General features: G+C 44.2%; 1 long non-coding RNA gene across 1 annotated transcript; it reads left to right on the forward strand.

The window, feature by feature from the left end:
* Nucleotides 1-5: 5 nt before the first annotated feature.
* Nucleotides 6-10,693, forward strand: LOC138919607 (uncharacterized). The gene is made up of 3 exons (XR_011429920.1): nucleotides 6-218; nucleotides 10,100-10,227; nucleotides 10,349-10,693. It is a non-coding gene; the product is annotated as an uncharacterized lncRNA (long non-coding RNA).
* The last annotated feature ends 13,817 nt before the right edge of the window (nucleotides 10,694-24,510 follow it).

A 24,510-nucleotide genomic window follows, 5' to 3' on the forward strand; every position in this document is an offset into this window, starting at 1 on the left:
CTGGGGAGGGCGTTGGAGGTTCTCCCCGTCAGCCTGTTCCCTGCCCCTAAGAGGGGACAGGAGATCGAGGTGGGGGCACAGGTCGCCAGCCTAGGCGGGGGTAAAGGCATAGGTTGCAGCTGTTGGGTGGAATTCATTGACCGGTGAGCTCAGGGTCCTAAACCCTAAAACCTGCCCAGCCTCCACTCCTCCCCCCGCAGGGACTGGAGGAACTTGAGGTGAATACTCAGGGTTTAAGGAGGTGGGGGGTGGGGTATTCAGACAAATACACGCCTATTTGACATCCCCGTCCCCTACCCCACGCCTCACCGTCTTTTCTCCCTTTGTCCAGCGGTGTAACTCTTTAAGTCTCTATCCTCTGGGCGGGACGGGTGTGGGCTTCGCCTGTTGGCCACGGCTCTGGGGGGCCTGGCTTCTGGATGTAGTCTCAGCACATCCTAGACCCTCCAGCCATGTGCTCTTTTAGTTGGTCTTGTGGAAGAAGGGATGTTTAAACGCTCCACAGATGATTTCCTGCTGCTACTGCTCTCTCCCTGTCCCTAGGAAGTACTTGCCCCACCCACAGACCATTCTGGGCATCCTCCAGCCACAGAGGTCCCTTTCCCCTTGCTTAAAATTCTCCCCTATCTTCCCAGCCAACTTAGACTGGAAGGCCTCTGCAGGGCCTGGGGGGCTGACGTGACTGCCCTGCTTGTCTGTCTGACCTCCCTCTTGCCACTTCTCCCTCAGTCCTTGCGCTTCAGCCCCTCTGCCCTAGCCCCTTGCATGGCTGGCCGCTTCTTGTCAGTTGTGTCTGTGCTCCATGGGCCTCTCAGAAAGGCCTTCCACCACCGCCCAGCCTAAATCAGTTCCCCATAATGCAGTGTTCTGTTTCACTTTCTTCATGTGTTTGTCATCATTTGAAAGCATCTTGTTCATTTCTTTGCCAATGTATTTATTTTCCACCTCCCCACCCACCCATCCCACCAATGTAAGCCCCATGAGAGTGGAGACACACGTGTCTTCCACGTACATGGCTGTCACTCAGTAAACGAATGTTGAATGAATGAGGTCTGCTTGGGCGTTTCTGGAAGCTTTCTAAAACCTTATAGCACTGCTTGTCTGCAGTATGTTGTGCATTCCTGTCTTCCATCACACTATACCTTGGTTGATGCAGCTTCTCCAGTCCAAGTAAGAGTAATGGAAATGGTGACTCCAAGGCTTGCTTTTGGGGTCAGAGCAGTTTTTTTTTTTTTTGAAGATTAGCCCTGAGCTAACATCTGCTGCCAATCCTCCTCTTTTTTTTTCTTTTTTTGCTGAGGAAGACGGGCCCTAAGCTAACATCCATGCCCATCTTCCTCTACCTTATATGTGGGACGCCTACCACAGCATGGCTTGACAAGCAGTGCGTAGGTCTGCATCCAAACCCAAAAACCCCGGGCCACCAAAACAGACCATGTGAACTTAACCGCTGTGCCACCAGACAAGCCCGATGGGGACAGAGCAGTTTTGGAGCAGCACACAGTGGTAGCTGCCTGGTACTCAGACTCACGGGCCCTCAAGATTCTGAGAGCAGAGTCAAAGTTGCTTCCTCCAACTCTCCAGCCCCGTGCTGGAGCCCAGGGGCTGGCTGGGAGTTTGGCTTTGGAGTCCTGTCTCTGCGTCTCTACACAGGCTTGAATTCTCTTCTCTGCCACTTTCTGCGTGACTTTGAGAAGTTGCTCAGCCTCTATGTGCCACAGGTTCTTTCTCTGCAAAGCGGAAATGATAATTATATCTACTTCACAGAACTGTTGTGAGGATTGACAAATTGAAATGGCAAGCAATAGGATATATTGGAGTATATGAGGAAGCCATTTGGTATAAACCTAATTCGGCCTGACTTTGTTTTTCCAAAAGGGCCTGACTGTGGTCATTGAGCATGCATTGTATACCTGCTTAGACATTTTGAGATAAAGGTGCAACTTCCCTCCCCCTCCCAACGTTGGCATCTCCTTAAAGATTAAGCATCTTTCCTTAGGTTGGGAACTGATTGCAGCGCTCATCTGTGACCACCCAGCTCAAGGCAGCGGACCTGCCAGCCGGCTGTGTTCACCAACACAGCAGACCTATCTGCCGTTTCCATCAATCGCTGTGCCGACAGAGCAATCTTGTGACTATTGTGGGAGGGACATTTCAATCATATGTGAAACATCCTCTTTGAGGATATATGACCACCCTGTATACCCCCACTTCTTTGGAGTGCTCTGTTCCTTTGTGGAAAGACTCTCCCGGGTTATAATCCTCAGATTTAAGCTCAGAATAAACTCACCCAAATTTTCATTTATAGATTGCTTATGGATTATTTTCGTCGACAGGATTAAGTGAGTTAATACATGTAAAACCTTTGAAACAGCTAATGTGTTGACTAGACCAAAGGGGAGGAGAGAATTCCTTGCATTTGAAATGAGAATCTTAAATCAAGTGAGAAGAGTTGGTAGCTATGTTCCTGGAGCAGCTCTGGTTTAACCTAAGGAAGAAGTAACACTGTCCTCAAAAACTGACTTTGCATAGCACAAATTTATTGAGTTAAAATATGGCATTCAGAAATCTCAAGGTCTTAAGAATGTTCCAGAGCTTGGAAAGAGGCCTCCAAACAAAAATACTTAAAAATATGAAGCTCCTCTTGGTAAAGAGGCAAAGAATTTGTTTGAATCTTTCCTGTGAAGGATGCCTTGGAATCAGGGTCAGAATGAAGGGCTGTCTCTAAAGGAAAAGCTAAAATTTACATGGACTAAACTGAGTGTTAAGCCTATATTTCTGCTTTCTAGCAAAGGCTTAACTAATAAAAAAATAATTGTGTGCAACTAAGAACTGACTGCTTTTGTGCTAAGACCTTGCTGCAGGCTAGAAAATAACAGGCTTAGTTGTCCCTTTTAAAAGGAAAAAAGGGCATTTTGAATGCTAACAGCATTGACTGCTGGGTTTTGAACAGAAAGAAGGCCATAGGCTGAGCCAATTTCTTATATGACTTGGGTTGTCCTTTAAAATACTTTATATTCTAAATTTAGGGACTTTTATATAAATATCTTTTAGCTCAAAAGTTAGTAAAAATATATTGTATAGTAAACAGTGAGAAATTCAATTTTTAACTTTAAAATTAAGAATTTTATGTGGTGATGGTGCAGTTACCTCAGAATGTGAAATGGAATACCGTTGTGACGTATTTTAAAAAATCATTATGAAAATTTTCAAATCCACACAAAGGTACAGAAAACATCGTGAACCACTTGGCTTCAATGATTATCAACATGTTGTTAAGGTTCATCTATTCCTTCCCTCTGCTTTTTGTTTTAACTGGAGTATTTTAAAGCAAATCACAGACATATTTCACGGCACCTGTAGATACTTCCATGTGCTTTTCTAACCAACAGGGACTTTGTTTGCTTGTATGACCAAAATTCTATTATCACACCAAGCAAAATTATTCATATAATTATTCAATGTTTTCATAATATAATTTAGTACCCAGACCATATTCAAATTCTCTGATTTTCTCAGGGATGTCTTTTTTTTTTTTGAGGAAGATTAGCGCTAACTACTGCCAGTCCTCCTCCTTTTTGCTGAGGAAGCCTGGCCCTGAGCTAACATCCGTGCCCATCTTCCTCTATTTTTTTTATACGTGGGAGGCCTACCACAGCATGGTGTGCCAAGCGGTGCCATGTCTGCACTTGGGATCCAAACTGGCGAACCCCAGGCTGCCGAGAAGTGGAACGTGCACACTTAACCGCTGCGCCACCGGCCGGCCCCTCAAAGATGTCTTTTTTTTTTTTCCTTTTTCTCCCCAAAGCCCCCCGGTACATAGTTGTATATTCTTCGTTGTGGGTCCTTCTAGTTGTGGCATGTGGGATGCTGCCTCAGCGTGGCTTGATGAGCAGTGCCATGTCCGCGCCCAGGATTCGAACCAACGAAACACTGGGCCGCCTGCAGTGGAGCGCGCGAACTTAACCACTCGGCCATGGGGCCAGCCCCCTCAAAGATGTCTTTTTACAGTTGAGTTGTCTGAATCCAGATGCAAACAAGGTCCAAGGTCCAGCGTATTAAGAAAAAAAATCCAAACTTGGACATAGATAAAATGATGACTGTGTGTCCCTTCTGTGTGACACTGGAGCTTTTTCCAACAGGTCCACAAAAGAATTACCATGTTCTCTAGGTTAGCTTTGCTTTGACTTACAATTTTGCGGTATTTAGAGTACTATTTAAGGGTAGATGTTGACTTATAGAAAAGTGATATAGATGCAAATGATTCTCGGTCAATAACAATGTAAGTGAATTTTGTTCAGTAGAAATTAAAAGATGTACATCCAGTGCCCATATATATTCAGTCTTTTGCGTTTTCTTTGAACTAGTTCTTTTTTACTGGTCCCCTTGTTAACACATCTTTGATACCTGCTCACTTTGTTTTTGTACAGGACCGTGTTTTCAACTTTTTGAAAATTATCTTTTCACAATGCATTGCATTTTATTACTATGTCTCTTAATCCTTTTCTTATCTATAGCAACCCACCCTCCCTTTATTTTCATACTATTGATTTGTTGGAGAAACCAGTTCATTTATCCTGTAAAATGTTCTACATTCTGGATTTGTTTGTTTTTTTCTGTCAATATTGACTATAGTGGAGCCTTTTTTTTTTTTTTTTTTGAGGAAGACTGGCCCTGAGCTAACATCTGTGCCCATCTTCCTTTACTTTATATGTGGGACGTCTACCACAGCATGGCTTGCCAAGTGGTGCCATGTCCGCACCCGGGATCCAAACTGGCGAGCCCCAGGCCAGGGAAGCGGAACGTGCAAACTTAACCGCTGCACCACTGGGCTGGCCCCTGGAGCCATTTTAAAATGGAGTCAGAGCTGCCTTTCCAGAGAAACTGCTTTGCCGTCTTGAACTTTGGACTGGGCCAAAATGGCAATTGTTTTACAAGCAATTGTCTGAGAAGTCAGCAGGAGAATGGACATCCTGATCACAAGGACTGAGGATTGTGGACTTTCTGAAGATAGAATCAATAGTCAGTCAATGTTTAGCCAAGACCGATAGCTCTCTGCCTCCAACTCCAGTTAAAACTCTTTGTAAACATCCTCCCTTCTTGGGAAAAGCCCCTGACTTTTACTCCCTAGCAGGGCACTATTTGGGTTTCTACTTAAATCTGTGCTCCCCAAATTGCAATTCTTTGAGCCCAAATAAACCCTTTGCCTCTTAAACTGGCTTCCTTTTTGGTAGGTTGACAATTAACTTGTTCCTCTAGCCCCTGTATTTCTTTTAAGTGGTAGTTAATCCAGAGGCTTTGTCAGATTTGGGTTCAATTTTTTAAGGCGAGAATATTTCACAGGTGGTGCTGTGGACTTACTGCCTCACATGAAGAGGTACATGATCTCTGTCCCATTTTTAGTGCTGGTAAGTTTGTTGGAAGGGTCGGGTATTGTCAGCCTGATCCCTTCATTCACCTTTGTGTTGGTTATGGATTTATTGCTTTTCGGCTCCCAAAATGGACTTGACCCCTTTAAATATTTCTCTTCTGCCAGCATTCACTGAGCTTTGTCAGTAGAGGGCACTAGAGAGTCATTGCAAGAAAAAATGATTTTTTGCTTCCTGGTTCTGCAGAGCTTCTTGCCAGGCTCCTGCAGGGAGCGCCTGGCTTGTACAGCACGGGCTCCTGAAGCACCGGAAACTTCCCTAGCATCCAGCTTCTGCCGTGCACGGTGGTCAGCAACAAACAGCGGCCAGCAGCTTCCTAGGCACCTCCCTCAGGAGGTTTTATATTGGAGCATCCTTGGCTGGAAAGGGCTTTCTCTTGCACCCGAGAGGGTGGATTTCTGGAAAATTCCAGAGGGCAGGTTTCCAGCAAGTTCTGTTGTGGCAGAACCACCTTGACTTCCTTCCACCTGGTGAGCCACAGTCCTGTCTTCACTTAACAAGGCGAGATCCCATCCCCTCTGTTTTCTCAAAGACTATGCACCTGTAAATATTCCATCTCATACTTCAGCATTTTTTACCTTTTCACTAACTTATTCTCATGAGCATACGAACATAATATCTCCTGTTAAAAAAACAAAACAAAACAAAACTCCTTGATACCTAAGATTTCCAAGGACTTTTGCTCAGCCAACACGTCAGCCCGTTTCTCTGCTCCCCGTAACGTGAAACTCTTTACTTGCCATCTCCATTTCCTTTCCTCCCTCTCTCTTACAAACTGTGAAATATATGTTCAGAAGAGTATATACAATCGTGTATATGTTTTAAAATATTAGTAATGAGATGATAAAGTAGTCTTTGGCATTCATCTGGCATTCTAAGAAATCAGACATTTCCAGTCTCTCTCGCTGTGTGCCCTTAACCAATACATCACTCCTTGTCTCCTGCAGAGGTAAGCATCATTCTGCATTTTTGTGATCATCATTCTTTAGCTTTTCTTTGTATTTTTTTTTTTTTAAAGATTGGGACCTGAGCTAACATCAGTTGCCAATCTTACACTTTTTTTCCCCTTCTTCTTCTTCTTCTTCTCAAAGTCCCGAGTAAGTAGTTGTATATTCTAGTTGTAGGTTCTTCTGGTTGTGGCATGTGGGATGCTGCCTCAGCGTGGCCTGATGAGTGGTACCATGTCCATGCCCAGGATCCGAACCAGTGAAAGAAACCCTGGGCCACCAAAGCAGAGTGTGCTTCCCTATTTTCACAGCACACCATACAACTACTTTAGATGGAATCTCTTTTTAACATTTTGCAGTAAGATCATTATTCAGGATTCCTTTGACCATGTTTTATGAAAAATGGTAAATACTATTCTATGATAAATGGTAAAAGGTGGCTGGAACTGAGGGGTTTCCCAGGACGCAGGACTTCTGGTGCTAAAACCAGGAGAGTCCTGGGCAAACCCAGACAAGCTGGCCACCCTGGATATGAGGACAGAGCCTGTGGCAAAGTGCCCCGTTGGGGAGGGCAGCATGGGGCAGTGCTACCGTCTGAATGTCTGTGTCCCTCCAAAATTTATATGTTGAAAACCTTCTGCCCAGGAGGTGGTGTCCGGAGGTGGGCCTTTGGGAGGTAATTCAGTCATGAGGGCAGAGCCCTCATGAATGGGATTAGGGCTCTTATTACAGAGGCTTCAGAGAGATCCCTCCCCTCCTCTTCCACCCTGGTCATGGATTTCCAGCTTCCAGAACTGTGAGAAATAAATTTCTGTTGTTTATAAGGCACCCAGTCTGTGCTATTTTGTTCTAGCGCCTGAACTAAGGCAGACAGGAAAAGGGGGTGGACAGTGAGGCTGGGTCCCTTTGTGGGAGAAGGTTCTTATGAATCATAAAGAGTGTGGTCACTCACCAAGTTCTGACCTACACCCTTTCCTTCCCAGAGAATGTCCTTCAGGTGCCCTCCCTGCTCTGGGAAGCCCTCCCCATCCCCTCCATCCCCATCAGCGGGGGCAGAGCACACTGCAGCTTCCGTGCTCCTCTAGTAACAAGAACAGGCCTCTTTTAGCCGTGGATTCATTTCCTGTTGCTGCTGTAACAAATTACCACCAACTTAGCAGTTTAAACAATACAAATTTATCATCTCACAGCTCTGTAGGACCGAAGTCTGACGCAGGTCTCACTGCTAAAATCGAGGTGTCAGCAGGGCCGCGCCACTTTCTAGAGGCTCTCCACTTTCTAGAGGCTCGAGGGGAGAGTCCGTTTCCTGCTCATTTGGGTCGTTGGGAGAATTCAGTTCCTTGCAGCTGTAGGACTGAGATTCCCGGTTTTTTGAAGGCTGTAAACTGAGGGTCGTTCCCAGCTCCTAGAGACTGCTGAATTCCTTGTCTCTTGGAATTGCAGTAAAATCATTCCTCTGTCTTCAACTACAGGTCACGCCCTTCTCAAGTCACATCTCTCTGAACCACTCTTCTCTGCCTCTTCCCTCGGCCCCTTCCACTTTTAAGGACTCACGTGATTAGATTGGACCCACCATGGCCTAATAATCTCCCTATTTTAAAGTCAGCTGATGAGCAGGCAACCATAATTCTCAGGGCTCTGTAACGTATTATAGTTACAGGTTCTGGGGAGGGGCATTCTTTGGCCTGCTACAAGTTGTGTGGGATTTATTGAACTCCTACCATGTGCCAGGTGTTATCACAGGTACTGGGGATACAGTACTGAGCAAAACACAGCCCAGCCTTCATGGAGGTTGCGTCCTAGTGAAATCACATAAGCAATAACCATGAGTATGTCTCTGTATTTACTTTTAGTACCCTTTTTTACAGCTTTGCTGTATTTACAATTGATGTTGAATAAACAGCATATATTTAAAGTATACAATATGATGTGCATTGACATAGGTATACACCTGTGAAAACATCACCACAATTAAGACAGTGAATATATCCATCACCCCCAAAAGTTTCTTCCTATTCCTTGGTAATCCATCCCTCTTTCAACCCATCCTCAGACAAATACTAATCAGCTTTCCATCATTGTAGATTGGTTTGCGTTTTCTAGAATTTTATATAATTAGACTCATAGTAGGGACTCCATATTTGTCTGGCTTCTTTCATTCAGCATAACCATTTTGTGATTCATCCATCGTTGAGCTTATCAGTAGTCCATTCCTTTTTACTGCTATAGAGTATTCTATTGTATGGATATACCATAATGTGTCTATCCATTCACATGTTAATGGAAATTTGAGTTGTTTCCAGTGTTGGCTACGCCTTGTTGGATTTAACAAGATATTGTAAGAAAGCATGAACACTGGCAAGAAGAGACCAGATTGCAAGCAGAGATTGAAGTGAATAGAATGAATCCAGATATGTGGGTCCTTATAAGGTTGGGAAATCCACCTGCTTTTGCACATCAAGTAGTAGGAGATAAGACTTTAGTTGCCTGTGGTGAGCAGAATAATGACCCCCCGCCCCAACAATGATGTCCACATTCTAATCCCCAGGACCTGTGAATGTGTTACCTTACATGGCAAAGGGGACTTGGCAGATGTGATTCAGGTTGAGGACTTGAGATGGGGAGATTATCCTGGTGGGCCCAATTTAATCACATGAATTCTTAAAGGCAGAGAATATTCCCAGCTGTGATCAGAGAGAGAGACGTGATGATGGGAGGAAGGGTCAAAGAGAAGTGATATTGCTGCCTTCAAAAATGTAGGAAAGGGCCATGAGTCAAGGGATGCAGGCAGCCTCTAGATGCTCAAAAAGGCAAGGAAATGGATTCTCCATGAAAACCTCCAGAAAGGAGCACAGCCCTGCTGACACCTGCATTGTACTTTAGTGAGACTGGTGTTGGACTCACGTACGGAACCATAATAATGACAAATTTGTGTTCTTTTAAGCCACTAAGTTTGTGATAACTTGTTAGGACAGCAATGGAGAACTCATACATTGTTCAAAGCCTTTCCCAAAGCCTTTTGTTAAGCCAAAGAAAGAGACAGGGGCCTGAGGAAAAGATTAGGTCAAGGGTGCTATCTTTCCGCCCAGGACTGCTACCATAAAGGTGAGAGAGAGGCACGGATCACTCAAGGACGTATAGAACTAAAACAGACCGAAGAACTAGACTGAGACAGGACTTTGGTTGTGGTTACTGACACATGAAGCAAATAGACAAGAAGCTCTGTGAGATTCTGAGGGGAATGTTTTGCCAAAGAAACCTTGAGCCTTATCTGAAAATGTCCGGGGCTGAGTCACAAAATAAACTGCTAGCCCCTAAACTTTAGGAACAGAAGGCAGCCTGCCAAACCTGTACAGAGCAGTCCTAAGAGATAGATACTCCTCAGTTCCTCTTATATTGGCCATGGTGGATAATGGAGAAGGAAGAACCTTCCAGAAAACAAAGTCAGGAGTCACACTGTGACAGACAAAGAATTTCTTCCCATTGGGAACACCAGGGACAGCCAGAGGGGCTAATCAAGGAACTCACTCCACTGGTAGGGTAAGGACTATTTAGGATTCCCACCCGTAAGATTTAATCATCATTATAGACCAATGACTGCTGTGTGTTTCCCTTTGCTTAATGGGGGTTTATGGCCATGACCCTGCACTTATTCCACCATTGTATATCATCTGTGTGTATCTGGAGGGGGGAGTAGATAATTTAGGCTTTATTATTTTATAGGTCACTGGTCCAAGAGGAACCATGTGTGGGTCCAATAGAGATACCTAGACGTTACTTCAAGAGCCTGGATTTTGAGCTGGAGGTCATAACTGAATGAGACTTAAATTAAATGTCCCTCTAAGGATGAGGTGAGTTTTTGTCTAAATGTGGAAAGAAGGGTATGTGTGAATGTTTGGTGACCAGAGGCAGACTGTGTAAAGGCTTCTAACTGTCTACCAGAATCCATTCTTCCTTCTTCCACATGAACAGAGCTGTAGCTGAGACATGGCTGCACATGGATCACATTTCCAGGCCCCTTAGCAGCTTGCAGCTAGATGTGACCATGTGATGAAGGTCTGGACAAAGGGATGTGAGTTGTGATAAGTGAAACATTCACCTCACAAGCTTGAGGCCTTGAACTTCAGTTCAACTTGACACCCCTCATCATTGACTGGGAGCAAACTGACCTTGGAAATGATGTGTTGTAGATGGCAGAACTTCCACCAGCCTGGATCCCTGAGTGATCGTGTGGAGTACAACCACTTACCCTCTTGGTAAACAAATCCTGGACTGTGAAGTGAGAAGAAAATAAACTTTTTTGTTTGAGCCCTTTAATTTTGCTTACTATTTCAGTTTTGTTTTCTATCTTGATAAACTGAATAAATTATCAATAGGAAGAAATAAATGGTTTTCATATACCTTACAACATGTAGGGAAAAGATAGAATGTAAGAAAAAATACGATTTACAAAATAGCAACAAAAAGATAAAATACCCAGGAATGGATTTACTATAACATGTGTAATACTTACATGTAACAACTTTAAAATGCTTTTGAAAAACAAAAATTGTTCTTGAATAGATATACTAATCATCATAAAGTTAATCCCCCTGGCTAGTATATTAATTTAACTCAATAACAAATAAAGATATCACAGTCTTTCTTTTTCACTGGACAAGCTGATTCAAAGACTCATATGCAAAATAAGCAAAGAAGAGTAGCAAGGGACCCCAAACAAGAGGAGCTTGAGGGAAGCCAGCCTCACTAGACGTGAGAACATCGTAAAGCCACAATAATGAAACAATGTGACAGAGGCGCATAAACAGACAGATGAGTGAAAAAGAAGAGAAAGTCCACAAATAAGATCAAAAACATATAGTAATTTAGTGAATGATAACAACTAGATAGTAAATCACTGAGAAAGATGGATGAGTATTCAATAAATGATTTGGGAATAACCAGATACCTATACAGAAAATAATAATGAAAGTTGGAGCCCATAGCTCCCACTGTATACCATGATAAACTCCAATTGGGTCAACGTTTTTAACGTAAAAAGAGAAGGAAATATTCTTTTATAATCTTGGAATCGGGAAGCCTTTCTATGACTCAAAATCCTGAGAAGCCATAAAGGAGAAAATTAATAATAGAACTACATAAAAACAAAAAACAGTACTGAATGGCAAGGAATGTCATAAGAAAATAAAAATACAAATGACAAACTGTAAAAATATTTTTACTATATATCACAAAGAAATGATCTCTCTAATATATAAAAAGCACGTAAAAACTGAGAAGAGACTAATAAGCCAACAGAGAAAAGGATAAAGGAGTGCTACAGACAGGTCACACAGAAAAGCAAATAAAAACAGCTTTAACTATGAAAAAATGCTCAACCTCATAATAAAGAAAGAGCAATAACCACACAGAGATTCCATCTCTCTCTCGTCAGATTGGCAAGAATCCAAAAGTTTCACATGGACTTTCTTGGTGAGGATGTGGAAAGAAAAGCACATTCGTTTATTGCTCATAGAAGTTCGACTATGACAAACCTTTTGGAGGACAATTAAGCAATGCTTGTCAAAATTGTAGGGTGTATGCCCTTAAACTCTGCAATCCCATTCCTTGGAATTCTTCCTACAGATATACTCACATAGATGCAAAAAAATATTATGTTCAAGTTTATTCACTGCAATTTGTTTTAACAAAAGATTGAAAACGATACATACATCCATCAATTTTGGATTGGCTAAATTTTTACACATACACACTGGAATACTATGCATTGAAAAACTAATCGCAATGCAGGAGTTCTCTGTGTACTTTTGGTAAGATCTCTAAGGTGTATTGTAAGTGAAAAGAACAAAGTGAAGAATGTTGCTTCATAGGCTACCTCTGTGTTAGAAAAGAGGAGGGAACCAGAGTCTATCTACATTTTCATAAACTGGAAGGTACACAAGAAACTAAAGAAGGTGGTTATGTGGTTGGGGATGAGGTGTAAGCTGGATGGATGGTGGACAGGATTGGGAGCAAGACCCTTCATTGTCTCTACTGTGGCAATGAGTGTTTCTTAAAGCCAAAGGATAAACAGAGGAATGGTGTGGGCATAAAGTGAAGCTGCATTCTGTCATATACAACTGTCCCGGCACGGCAATGTTTTGTGCTGAGTAGCAGCAGCTGAATGCAAAGTACCAAACGCAATCACTCAGAGCCCGCTGGGGAAGAATGCAACGCGGAGCGCGAGGCCTTTCACCCTCCTCCTCCCTCTTCACTCCGTTTGGACATATTCTCTGTCTTGAAGTGCTTACTAAGTAATCCCCCCAATCTTCAAGCACATTTTTGAGAACAATAAATTAAGATGCTGCTGCAGTCCACTCTGCACAAGGGCCACAACAACTTGTTGCTGAGGTCCCCTCGACAGTGCAGAAGAAAGTTTCATTAGGCTGCCCTGCAAGAGCTTTCTTAGGTGTCTTCTGCTGTAAGTGTCAGTGAGATGCGTTTGCAGTGACAGGAAACGATGATTTCAGTGCAGACCGCAGTTTGTGGCATAAGGTTGTGTTGGAGCTGTATAAGCTGCTTGTTAATGAAAGAAGGAAGGTAGCAAGACAGCAAAAAAACCAGAAGTCTTTTATAAGCCAGTGCGGAAAGAAACAAGCACAAAACAACGAGCCTGAGCCGCCCATCGTTGGCATCTACGTTTAGTGCTAAACCTCGGCTGCTTGTCTTGACTTCCGATGGTGACGTCCCTCCTCCTTGTCTCCAAAAACACTTTCCTTACACTCTCAAGGTATCTTTACCTTTTTTTAAAAAAGATCCTAGTAAAGTCCCTCATTTCGTATTATAATCTTTATCGCCTAGGAGTTTAACAAGTCTTTTAAAACCTCTGCTAGTATTTTTATTTGGATTGTTATTATTTTGTTAGTGTACGGCTACAAAATGTGTAGATTCTGTGTTGTCTGCCCAGAACCTATTTTCCCCAAAAACCTTGTTACTTTTGTGGACACTTGGCAGCTTGGGAGGTTTTCTCCAGGAATGCATACATAGTATTAGGGTGGAAATATCTGGTACTTTTTAATACTGTTTGATTATAGAATGATGTGAATATCTTGCTATTCAAAACATTTTAAACAAAGAAAATTAGTAAGCCATAGCAAGATTAAAAAATAAGGTAAAAAAGTTACCTATACTCCCGCCACAGCAGGCCTCATAGCAGGACAGGAGCGCCTGGTTGGAGAGTGACAAGCTTCCCTCTGGTGAGAGGATCAGTCTTCCCTCCGGCACAGGAGGAGGCCGGCAGCTGCTGAGGCTGTCCTGCTCGATGGACAGGAAGGCGTTGAGTTCAAAAGCCCAGGGGCTGGCGGATGCTGGAAGAATCTCGTTGCCAGATACTTTAGTGGGGTTGGTCACAGCCACCCATAGCTCTGTGAGGCCTGAAGGAGGAGGGAGCCCAAATGTAAAAATTGCTTTACAGCTGATTGGATGCTTCCAGGGCTTCTTGTAACCAGGTCCCAGGTCCTGTCAAGTTTTGTTGCTTGTCGGGGAATTTCATACAAAGTCATGGGATGTGCTGCCTCCAATGGCCAAAGAAATTAATCAGATATTGGCAAGAGGGTGGGGGCACTTTCTCTTGGAGGCTGTAAGGCTAACGGTTTGTCCTCACTAGGTTGTGGAATGTCTCTTTGGGCTCTGCTGGGTGGCTCCCAAGAAAGATATAGAGCCCTGGATTCAATCCTCACTCAAGGCACACCCAGCCTTAATGAGGTTGGCAACATGATCTGAACAGTTTCTTCACTGGGGGCTACTATCAGTATAATGCCAGTAGCTTACATTGTGCCAAGGTCTATTCAATCCGTTGATGCATATTGCAGAATACTTTAAACACTCCTGCAGAAGTATAGCAAAAATATATTGCATGACTTGCTAAATAAAGAAAAATGTTCCTGTTTGGAGGACTACAGAACGGAAGGTGTAAGCAACGTCCAAGGCTGCCTCCCAAGGCCAGTGGTGGCAGCAGTTTGTCCACCCACAGTAACGATACCAGGGTCTGCAGGAATAGTGGTAAACTGCCTCCGTAGTCCGCAGTGAGATGCCAGGCACCAGCGACCTTTTCATTGGCTGGATGGGGTGGGGGCTGGGATGTGTAGCATCTCACCTGCTTTAATTACTGAATGAAAAGGATAATTTCCTTTTCACCTTCGGGATCACAAGTCTGTTTCAGTTGCACTACCTCCACCCGCCTTGGAAGCACAGACAGGCTCTCACAGCCAACAGGTATCTGAGGCTGTTGAGAGTACAGGCCGTGAACCTGGCCAACATCATCTGAAGCCACCAGCAGGGGTCACAATGACCTTGTCCAACCAGCAGGTAGGTATACATTTCAGGACTTATGTACCTCCAAATAATAATTATACAAGCTGATAAGGGGACAATCACCACAGTCCAAACAAAGGGGTCAAATGCCCTACAGTGTTGTGACTCTCTCTTGGCTCTCGCTAACACATGTACCAACTCTGAGGGGGCGATTCTTTTATGAAGGCCCTTCTCTGATCCTGGGACAGCAGATCATTGAGCTCCTGGGTCCAGCAATCACAGGAATGTTTTGAGACCTCACCCTTTTCCAACATATAAAGTGTAGTGTATGTGGACAATCTCCTGGAGGTGGTGGGGCACCAGGCCCAGCCTTAGTCTTTTTGTTTGAAAGAATTCTAATTAGGATGTAGGGAAACTTGAATTTTCAGAGGCAGGGCTGCAATTATTTCCCCATAAATCCCATTTCACTACAGTTGGAGTTATAGTCCCTCAGCATTGTCCCCTAAGAGCTGCGCTGGGGATTCTGGGGGCTGTGGGACCTCAGAGGCTGGGCCTTGGGACACAGACCTAACAATCCCAGTCTCTGAGAAGGACCCCACCCCAGGGACTTCCTCAGTCCATTTTTCTGACTTTTCCTTCTAATAATTCCTCAAGCTCACAGAGCACTCTCTTTTCGAGCCCTCACATGTCCTTTCCCCATGGCTTCTGCAGGGCCTGTTCACTTTCACACAGGCCCGCCAGCCTCCTTCTATCTCCTCTGTAATTTCCATCTTGTCCATCTGTTCAGGACCCATTGCCACGTTTCCCTCTGTGAAGGGGCCTCTTCAGGGAATCCAGCCATTGGTCCTCCCCTTCATGTTCGCCCTTTCCTTATCTCCCAGAAAGGAACCTGTGTCACATTATGGGGCCTTTTATTGCACTCCTTCTCCTGAGTTGGGCATGATGATTCTGTTTCTGACAGGGCTTTCTCCTACCTGTCAGAGGAATAAAGTCAAAGCCCGGGACCTCTGGGGGACGACTGTTATTAAATCACCCAACATTCTGAGTCGAAGGCTCACATCGTCAGGGAGTCTCCTCAACAGCTTCTCATAATAAACAGTTGTTTCAGGGGCTGGCCTGGTGGCACAGTGGTTAAGTTCATGTACTCCACTTGGGCAGCCCGGGGTTCATTGGCCTTGATCCCGGCATGCACCTAAGCACTGCTTATCAAGCCATGCTGTGGCAGGCGTCCCACATATAAAGTAGAGGAAAATGGGCACAGATGTTAGCTCAGGGCCAGGCTTCCTTGAAAAAACAAAAAAACAAAACCCAGTTGTTTCAGAGAGGCTGCGGCTCTGTGCGTGTATCTCAGGGAAATCTCCCCAGTGGGAGTAGGTATGCCCAATTCCCCCAAGTGCCCACTTTAGGAATGGGAACAGGATGCCTGACCCAGCGTTTTTACCAAGCTCACTTTTGATAAGGGTCATGAGTTCCCCCTATAACCCTCCATTCAGCTTCATTCAACAGCACCCATGTTGCTCCATCATGCAAAGGAATAATCCACGCTCTCCAGAAGCCGACAGGAGCAATTCCAGCTCCAGAGGGAACCTCGTTCTTATTCTGTGCCCTGCTGTGTCTGCTCTTGCTGATGCCACCCTCAGCCCTTGTAGAGTGTACTGCACAAGAACTGGCTTTAGAACTAGAGATGATTGCCTCCACCTGTTGAAACAGAGGCTCAGAGGAGGCCTATCCCACTTTCCTCCCGGAGCAGCTAGCGTTACTCCTCCTCATTTTCCTTTCTTCTTCTTCTCCTTCTTGGAAGAAGACTTCCACCTAGAAAAAGGAGTCAGGGAATTGACTTCGGGCCCCTCGTCTGCCTCAGTTGCCCTTTCCCGGAGAAGCCACCTCACTAGTGCTTTCGTGGTCTTTAGACTCATTCCCACAACCACCAGTCACTGACCATCCAACAAGGCCAAACAAACATCCACTGCCTTCAGGGGGATGTCTTCCACTCTAAGGGGGGCCTGGTCAACCTTTTTCCCCACTTACAGAACGCCATGACACCCAATCTGGATGGCAACCATGGTGTGAGGTGTGGTGACTCACACTCCTGGTGACATACAATGTTACTTATATTAAGATTCACTGGTTGACAGTTACTTATAAGAGTAGGAGGCACAAAATGTAAAGGATGCACTAAGCCCCTTAGTTATTCCATAGAGACTAGGGTCAATGCCAGTAGGGCTGGAAATGCCATGAAGAGTCTTCCAGTAAAGGGAAAGTGCCCCGCAACAACTTCACATATTTACAAGCTGGCCCAAGGGAGGATTGGGAATAGTTAGTCGTCTGTGTAGCAAAGAATGTAAGAAGAAACTTCCAGGCCAGGAAACAACATTTAGGGCCTCCCAGAGCCCTAAGGAGTTTACAAATCAAGGTAGTTGACACCAGCCAGAGGCCCTGCTCTCCTGCCATGAACCAGTTGAATATAGTTCAGTGTCAGACCATAAGGAAGGCCAAGGAGAGGAAGCCCTCATGACCATCCATCCAAGACCAATGGTTTATCTCTCCATACTTTCAGATCACTTAATTCTGGGTTCAAGAAGGGCAAGATGGCAGCTTAGTCCTAAATCTCCCCACTTACATTAGTCAAGATAGGCTAGCTATGGTAACAAGCAGTGCAAACTTTCTGTGGTGTAATACTATAAAGATTCATTTCTCACTGAGCTCACAGGTCGATGCAGATCGGGTGGCTCTGGTTCATGCTAAAGGACACAGGCCCCTTGAATGCGTGGCTCTGCCCATACCTTAGGGCTGCAGAGTCCTCCACTGGCTCCTCTGCTTCTGTCCAGCTGATGACTGAAGGCAGAGGGCATGGAGAAGGCACACGCGCTCTTCATCACCTCCACTCAAGCTGACACACATCAGTTACACCTTGGGCAGTTCTCTACTGAATGGCTTCACCTAACTGAAGGATAGGCTCAGAAATGTAGTCCTCATGAGTATCAAAAAGAAGAACAGATTTGCTGAATAGAACCATCTATGTATAACCATCTCCTCTCAGAAACCCTGTGGAGCCGTATGTTCAATAGGTAGCTACTAGTCACATGTGGCTATTTAATTTAAACAAAGTTTAAAAATTCAGTTCCTCAGTTGCACTGTCCATATTTCAAGTGCTTGATTGCCACTTGTGGCCAGTAGCTACTATATTGGACAGTGTGGATAGAAGTTTCTATCATCACAGCAAAGATCTATTAGATTGCACTGATACAGAGTGTATCAGATAGAATCTCAGAAAGGAACAGATGAAATATTCAAATAGAATAATCTTAGAAGAGTTCAATAAAAGGGAAATTTACTTAGATATGGGCAGCCTTTAGGATAATTTTAAGAGATAGTGCAGTACCTTGGGACTAGTTAGGCAATGGTTACTGTCCCTAGGCTTGAAGCAGTGATGCGAGGGAGCAGTTACTGGCACCTGGAGTAGAGGCTGTGTGGAGGGGGCCATCTGAAGGAGCTATCACCTTTGGTTGAAGTGTCAGTCAACATGTGGCCACCCTGCAAGCAGGGAGCTAAGAGAATAAATATCCTGATCTCACTCTCCTCCCTCCATCTGATGTCCTTCTGGAATGTCCCACTGGCTGGACACAACCAGACCCCAGTGGGCAAGGGAGTTCATTGAGTTAGTACTTACAGGTCAGTAGCTCAGGACACTGAGCAGGTCGGAGAAGGGTAGAGAGTGGGTCTGGAGGGACAAATGGGAAAATTTCAGCAAAGTCCACCCTTTTTGTCCCTTAAAGGGTTGGGGTTGAGGGGAAGGTGTTGCTGTGGAAGAGGGGAAGCCCCATAATCACCTCCCCTCTGCTCTTCTTTTCTCTTTCTTCTGTGTTTGAGTTACACCACACCTGTAAGTATGGAAAAATGCCTAAACCTAAGCATAGCTACTGACCAATTACGGTGCTGACACCTGTGTAATTAACATCCAGGTGAAAATAGAGACCTCACTGCCCCAGCCAGGAGTCCCTGTGCCTCTGCACACACAGAACCCATCCCTCCCTGCACAGTGTCCACTAGGCTGACTGCTTCCTCTGCCCCTTTCCTTCCTGGTTCCTCCCCTTCCACTCCTCTTGGCCTCATCCCCCTAAGGTCACTGTTTCCTCTCTCTCCTCACTTCTTCAGGAGCTTCCCCATCTTCCTAGGCCATTACCGTGGGGATCTCTTCCTCTTAGTCCCCCTCTTTCACCACATCCTAGGGATGGAGAACCCAGAATTGATTCCCTGGAGGAGGAGAGTTCACCCTGGAAGCGGCAGCAGGAACAAGTGACCTGATCTCCAGGATTCAAGGTCTCATCCAGGAGACTGAGGGCACCCAGTATGTTTGTGGGGTCCACCCCAACCTGGAACTAGCCGGTACAGCCTGGAGATCTTGCTGCTACCTGAGGACAAAGTCCACGGTCATTCAGTGGGGAGGGAAACGTCTGTGTCAGCATGTATTTTGGGAAACAATTCAGACTGTGAACCTGACACTGGATGGGGGCGCCCCCTCGTGTGCACAGCCCTGTCCTGCTGCTGGGAGCCCAGGGAGACCCTCAGGAGGTCCTGGGGAAGAAGCCAAAGGGGAGCTCTGGTTTTCTGTCCTCAGCCCTGTGGCCTCACGGGGGCACCACCACTCTGCTCTCTCCTATTCCCACAGTCAGGACAGAGGATGGGCTGTGGTCTGAGTCAGGCAGAGGTGGCTGATCTGGAGGCTGGACATCACTGGGGGATGAAGATGCCTTCTGAGCAGCCCTGGGCTCAGGCTCGGGAGTGGGGCAGGGATTGGAGGAGAGGGGAGCTCTGGAGCCCTGCCCTGCGTCTGAGGTTTCCATGTGTTCTCCCCACAACCACTCTCTCCAGCCCCTGGATGACAACACTCTGGAAAACTGAAAAGTAGATCATGTTTTTCTTCTACTCCCTATTCATTTTCCAAGGGCTACTTTAAAAAATAATCTCTTTTATTTTAGAATACGTAGTTTGAGATTTACAGAAAAGTCACAAAGTTAGTACAGAGTTCCTGTGTATCCCACACTCAGTTCCCCTGATATTAACATGTATATCACTATCATATATTTATCACAGCTAATGAAGCAAGAGTGATATTAAACTCCACACTTTATTTGGATCTCATTAGTTTTTCTTTTTTCTGTTCCAGGATCCCATCCATGATGCCACACTAAGTCCCAATCACGTCTCCTTCAGGCTCCTCTGGCTGTGACAGTTTCTCAGACTTTACTTGTTTGTGATGACCTTGACATTTTTGAGGAGTACCGCTCAGCTATACTGTAGACTGTCTCTCAATTTGTGTTTGGTTGACCGGGGCTCTGGGGTTTTTGGGAAGAAGCCCACAGAGGTGAAGTGCCATTCTCAACACAGCATATCAAGGGTATGTAATACCCACTCGATTGATCACTGATGACGTTAACCTTCACCACCTGGCTGAGGTCATGTTTCTCCCTGTGAAGTTTTTTTTCCCTCCCTTTCTATACAGTAGTCTTTAGAAGGAAGTCAGTCACTATATGTTGCCCACACTTAAGGGGTGTTCTGCTATAAACATTTGCATGCAGATTTTTGTGCAAATGTAGGTTTTGAAAGGAGTAGGTGAATACCCAGGAGAGTGATCAGGCTGCATGGTAAGTCGATGTTTCGCTCTATAAGAAACTGCTGAATACCTTTCATGGCGGCTGTGCTGCTTTGTGTCCCACCCACAGCAAATGAGGGCTCCTTCTGCTCCACATCCCGGTCAGCACTTGGTCACCAGTTTTTGGATTCAGGATGTTCTAATAGGTGTGTAATGGTTATCACTGTTGTTTTTATTTGCATTTCCCTAAGGACATATGATATTGAGCATCTTTTAATATGCTTGTTAGCCATTCATAGATCTTCTTTGGGAAGGTGTCTGTTCAGACTTTTGCTCATATTTAATTATTTGTTTTCTTATTGTTGAGTTCTAAGGGTTCTATATATATTTACAACAAGTCCCTTATCAGATATGTGATTTGCAAATATTTCCTCCCAGTCTGTCACCTGAGCCCTTTTACTGACATAACAGTATACATTAATGCATACATACATTTTTCTGGGAATAGAAATGAGAAATTGCTAACTGTGATGGTTTCTGGGTAGAAGACTTGGGTGAATAGGAGATGGGGAATGGATGAAGTGACATTTATTTTTGTATATTCTTGAGTATCGTTTGAATTCTCTCGTATGTGCATGAATAATGTTTTCAAAAATAAATTACATTAAAACTCCTTAAACTTGCAAAACACTTGACAGGTCACCCTCAGACCAGGATTTCAGACTCCGATTCTGATCCTGTCCTCGAGGATCTCTTCACTCAACTATTTTGCCTTAGAATGTCCATTTCTGAGAAAGGTGGGCTAGATTACATGGACCAATCCTCCCACTGGAAATAGCTAAAAATGCCGTGTAAACTACGAAAAGCATCTTCTTAAGAGCATCAAAGAGCTGACAAGATACCAATAAATCACCACACCCCAAAAAGAAGGGAAGATCCTGCTTGGCGTCCACAGAGAACAGTGTCCTGAGAGATGGAGAAGGCTCTGTGAGCTCATTGCCCAGACACGGAGCCCAGCACTTCCAGCTCTGAGCCCCGAGCTCTGGACTTTCCTACCCATCTGCTTCCCTTTTAAAATTTGAACAAAGCTTTTATATTCTGATCATAATGGATATGCATAACGTACAATACATCTGATATAATGTATACTCTATTGAAAAATTATAAAATGTTAAAAATTATAAGTGATAAAGTAATAATAACTATACTCCTCACACTTGGAGATATTCTGTTGCAGTTTCTCCTGGTCTATTATGCACCCTCCTGCTGCTGCCCCAGTGCTGGAACTCTCTCTCTAAGTTGATGAGCACAGAGCTCAGCGGTCCCCAACCCTGCTCTCTCCAGTTGCCATTTCCTGACACACTTCACTCTCACACCTCCTGAGGGAGTTATTTCTCTTTCTCCTCCCTCCTCAATCCCCTCCTCTCCCTCTCTGCTCCTCTCTCTCGGGTGATGAACTTATTTCTTTTTTCACTCAGAGAAAAGAAAGACTAGGTGAGAACTGCACCATCATCCCCCCACACCCCACATCTGTACCTTTATCCTCTGCCTTCACAGCAGTGATCATGGATGGTCCTGCTCCTGTCTGAGGCCACCTCTCAGCTTGGGCACAGGATCAGGTCCCCTCCCTCCCCTGCATCATCAATCTCCTGCTCTCTACTGGCTCATTCATTCCTGCATACAGACAGACTGTCATAGCTCCCATTTTAAAAGAAAGGAACTAAATAAATAAATCAACACAAAATCCTCCCATAAAAATCCAACACTCAATCCCATGTCTCCTTCCAGCCACTGCCCCGTTTCTAGGACACTCCTGGGAGGACAATTCCAGAGTCCATTCTCTCACCTACCAGGTTGTCTTTCTGTTTTTACTAAACATCCATTTGCACATAGTTTAAAAGGTTCAGTGCTTCCACAAGGCTTCTTAGGAAGACAGATGCCCAACGCCCCCCCACCAACCCCACCTTTTTCCTGAATCTCACAGACAACTTGTTTCAGTTCTTTTTGCTGATTCTCTGATTGTTACTTCTATGCCTTTAAACAGAATACTTCCAATACTCCTTCTTTGTTATTCAGTTTTATTCATCATCTTTAATAAACTGGCTTTTCTTTCACACACCCCCATCCACCCAATATAATTTTTACAATTTTGATAAGCTCAATGTGCAGTGTTTGCATTATCACCAGGTAAACATTAGTCACAACAGAGCATTTTGTAGACTATGATTACTTTTCCTGTCTTGAATCAACTTTTTATGTTCCCTAGAGTTAACAGATATCTTCTTTCTTCATTTGCTTAGTTTCTGTATTCATTACTAAATGATTCCACTACTCTCTCCAGAGTCTAAATGTCCATGAATATGTTCAAGCACATCTGACAATCCACCAACTTCCTCTTTGTGAAGACACCTGTCCCACAGCCCTCAGTCCTGCTCCACATGGACTGGTTCTCTGCACACTTGGTGCAGGGCTGACATCCCGGATCTCCTTCTCCTTTTGTCTCTCTCTTGTTCTAGCTCCCCTGTTGCCTGGATCTGACTTTTCTCCCTTTTTTGGTGTTCTCCATCATTGTTCCCCACATTGCCCAGCAGTAGTCTGAGGAAGGGAACATGGAAAGCAAAACATTGGAACCCTAAACATCTGAAATATGTTTAGCTTGCCCCAGCCCTTACTCACATCCTGACTTGGTATAGAACTCCGCATTGGAATACGTTTTCCTTGGAATCTGGAAGGCATTGCTGCAACATCTGCTAGCCTCCAGGTCTGTGATTGTTGCCTCTTAAAGTTTTCAAGGCCTTGTCTTTTCCATCTTCTCTCAGAAATTCCATTGTGTTTGTCATGGTGTGGGTCTGTTTTCATCTACTGTAGTGAGAACTTGGTTAGGATATTCAAAATGTAAATTTTTGTCTGTAAACTGAGAAATTTTCTTGACTTTTTCTTATCACTTCCTACTCTCCATTCCTTTCGAAACTGGTATTACTAACGTGTTGGAATCCCTTGACTGATGGATTAAGATTCTTCGAGGTCTTCTCTCCTGCTTGCCGTGACTTTTCCATCTGTACTACCTCATGGGAGTATGACTTTAATCTTCCAGTTCATCTATTCGATTATTCATTTCTATGATCATATTTTTAATTTCCAAGAGCTCTTTCTTGCTCTGTGACTATATATGATTTTATATAATTCTGTTCTTGTTTCATATACCATAGATCTTTTACATCTTTTAGATATTATTGATAGTAGCAGAAGGGAAACTGTTAGTTCTGGTTCTCTGCTTTCATGTCATCATGAACGTTTTCCTAACAGCACTTGCTCAGTAGTGATTTCATTTATCTTTGTCATTTCTGCCAAATGTCCATCTCGCTCAGGACAACGCCAGAGTCATATCACAAGGGTCTTCTTTTGCTCTTCGCTGCATCTCTAGAGTCTAGCTGATCCTCATTCACTGGACGCCTTGAAATATACACTGGTTGATGGACTTTACTCTGTTTTGGGCAGTTAAGTCACACTGCACCTTGAATGCACTCCTCAGCTCTGAGTCTAGCAGCCTATCACAGAATATTCTGGAATTCTGCAACAATTCACTTACATGAGGTGCACAGTCATATCCACCACCTGAGGGACGGGGAACCAATGGGAGATGAGTCAACAAGGCCTCTAAGAGAAAGTCCCTGGGTTCAACCTTGGCTCCATCACCTCCTAAACCTCTTGGAGTCTCCCTTTCCCTGTTCATACAAAGGGATCACATGTTGGGAGCCTCATGGGTTTGCTTTGGAGATTAAATTTGATCTTCTATGATATCATATGGCATTAATCCCTGAGACATATTAAGTGTTCTTCTAGTCATAGTTACCAAAGTTATAGTGATCATAGCATTTAGATAAGTTCCGTTCTTTGCTTTTATAAACCATAATTCAAGAAACATCCTTGAATATATACTTTTAAGAATATTTATTATCTTCTTAGAATAAATTTCTAAAAGAGAAATTTCTATGTCAAAATGTAAGCACATTTAAATTGTTGAGACATTTTTCAAAAGCTCCCTTTAAGATTTTGCACCACTTTTCAACCCCATCAATCTTTATGACAGAGTATTCTCCCTCCCCTCTGGTTGACACTCTCATCACTACTTTTATCTTTGCCAAGCTGGTAGATTGTAATTTTTGTTCCCACTTCTTATTCTGCGTTCTCTTTTTCTTTTACATCCATTTATTACTAATATATTTGTCTGATATTGTCATTTCTTCAT

The sequence above is a fragment of the Equus caballus genome, chromosome 20, assembly GCF_041296265.1.
Source record: "Equus caballus isolate H_3958 breed thoroughbred chromosome 20, TB-T2T, whole genome shotgun sequence".
Taxonomy (NCBI): Eukaryota; Metazoa; Chordata; class Mammalia; order Perissodactyla; family Equidae; genus Equus; species Equus caballus.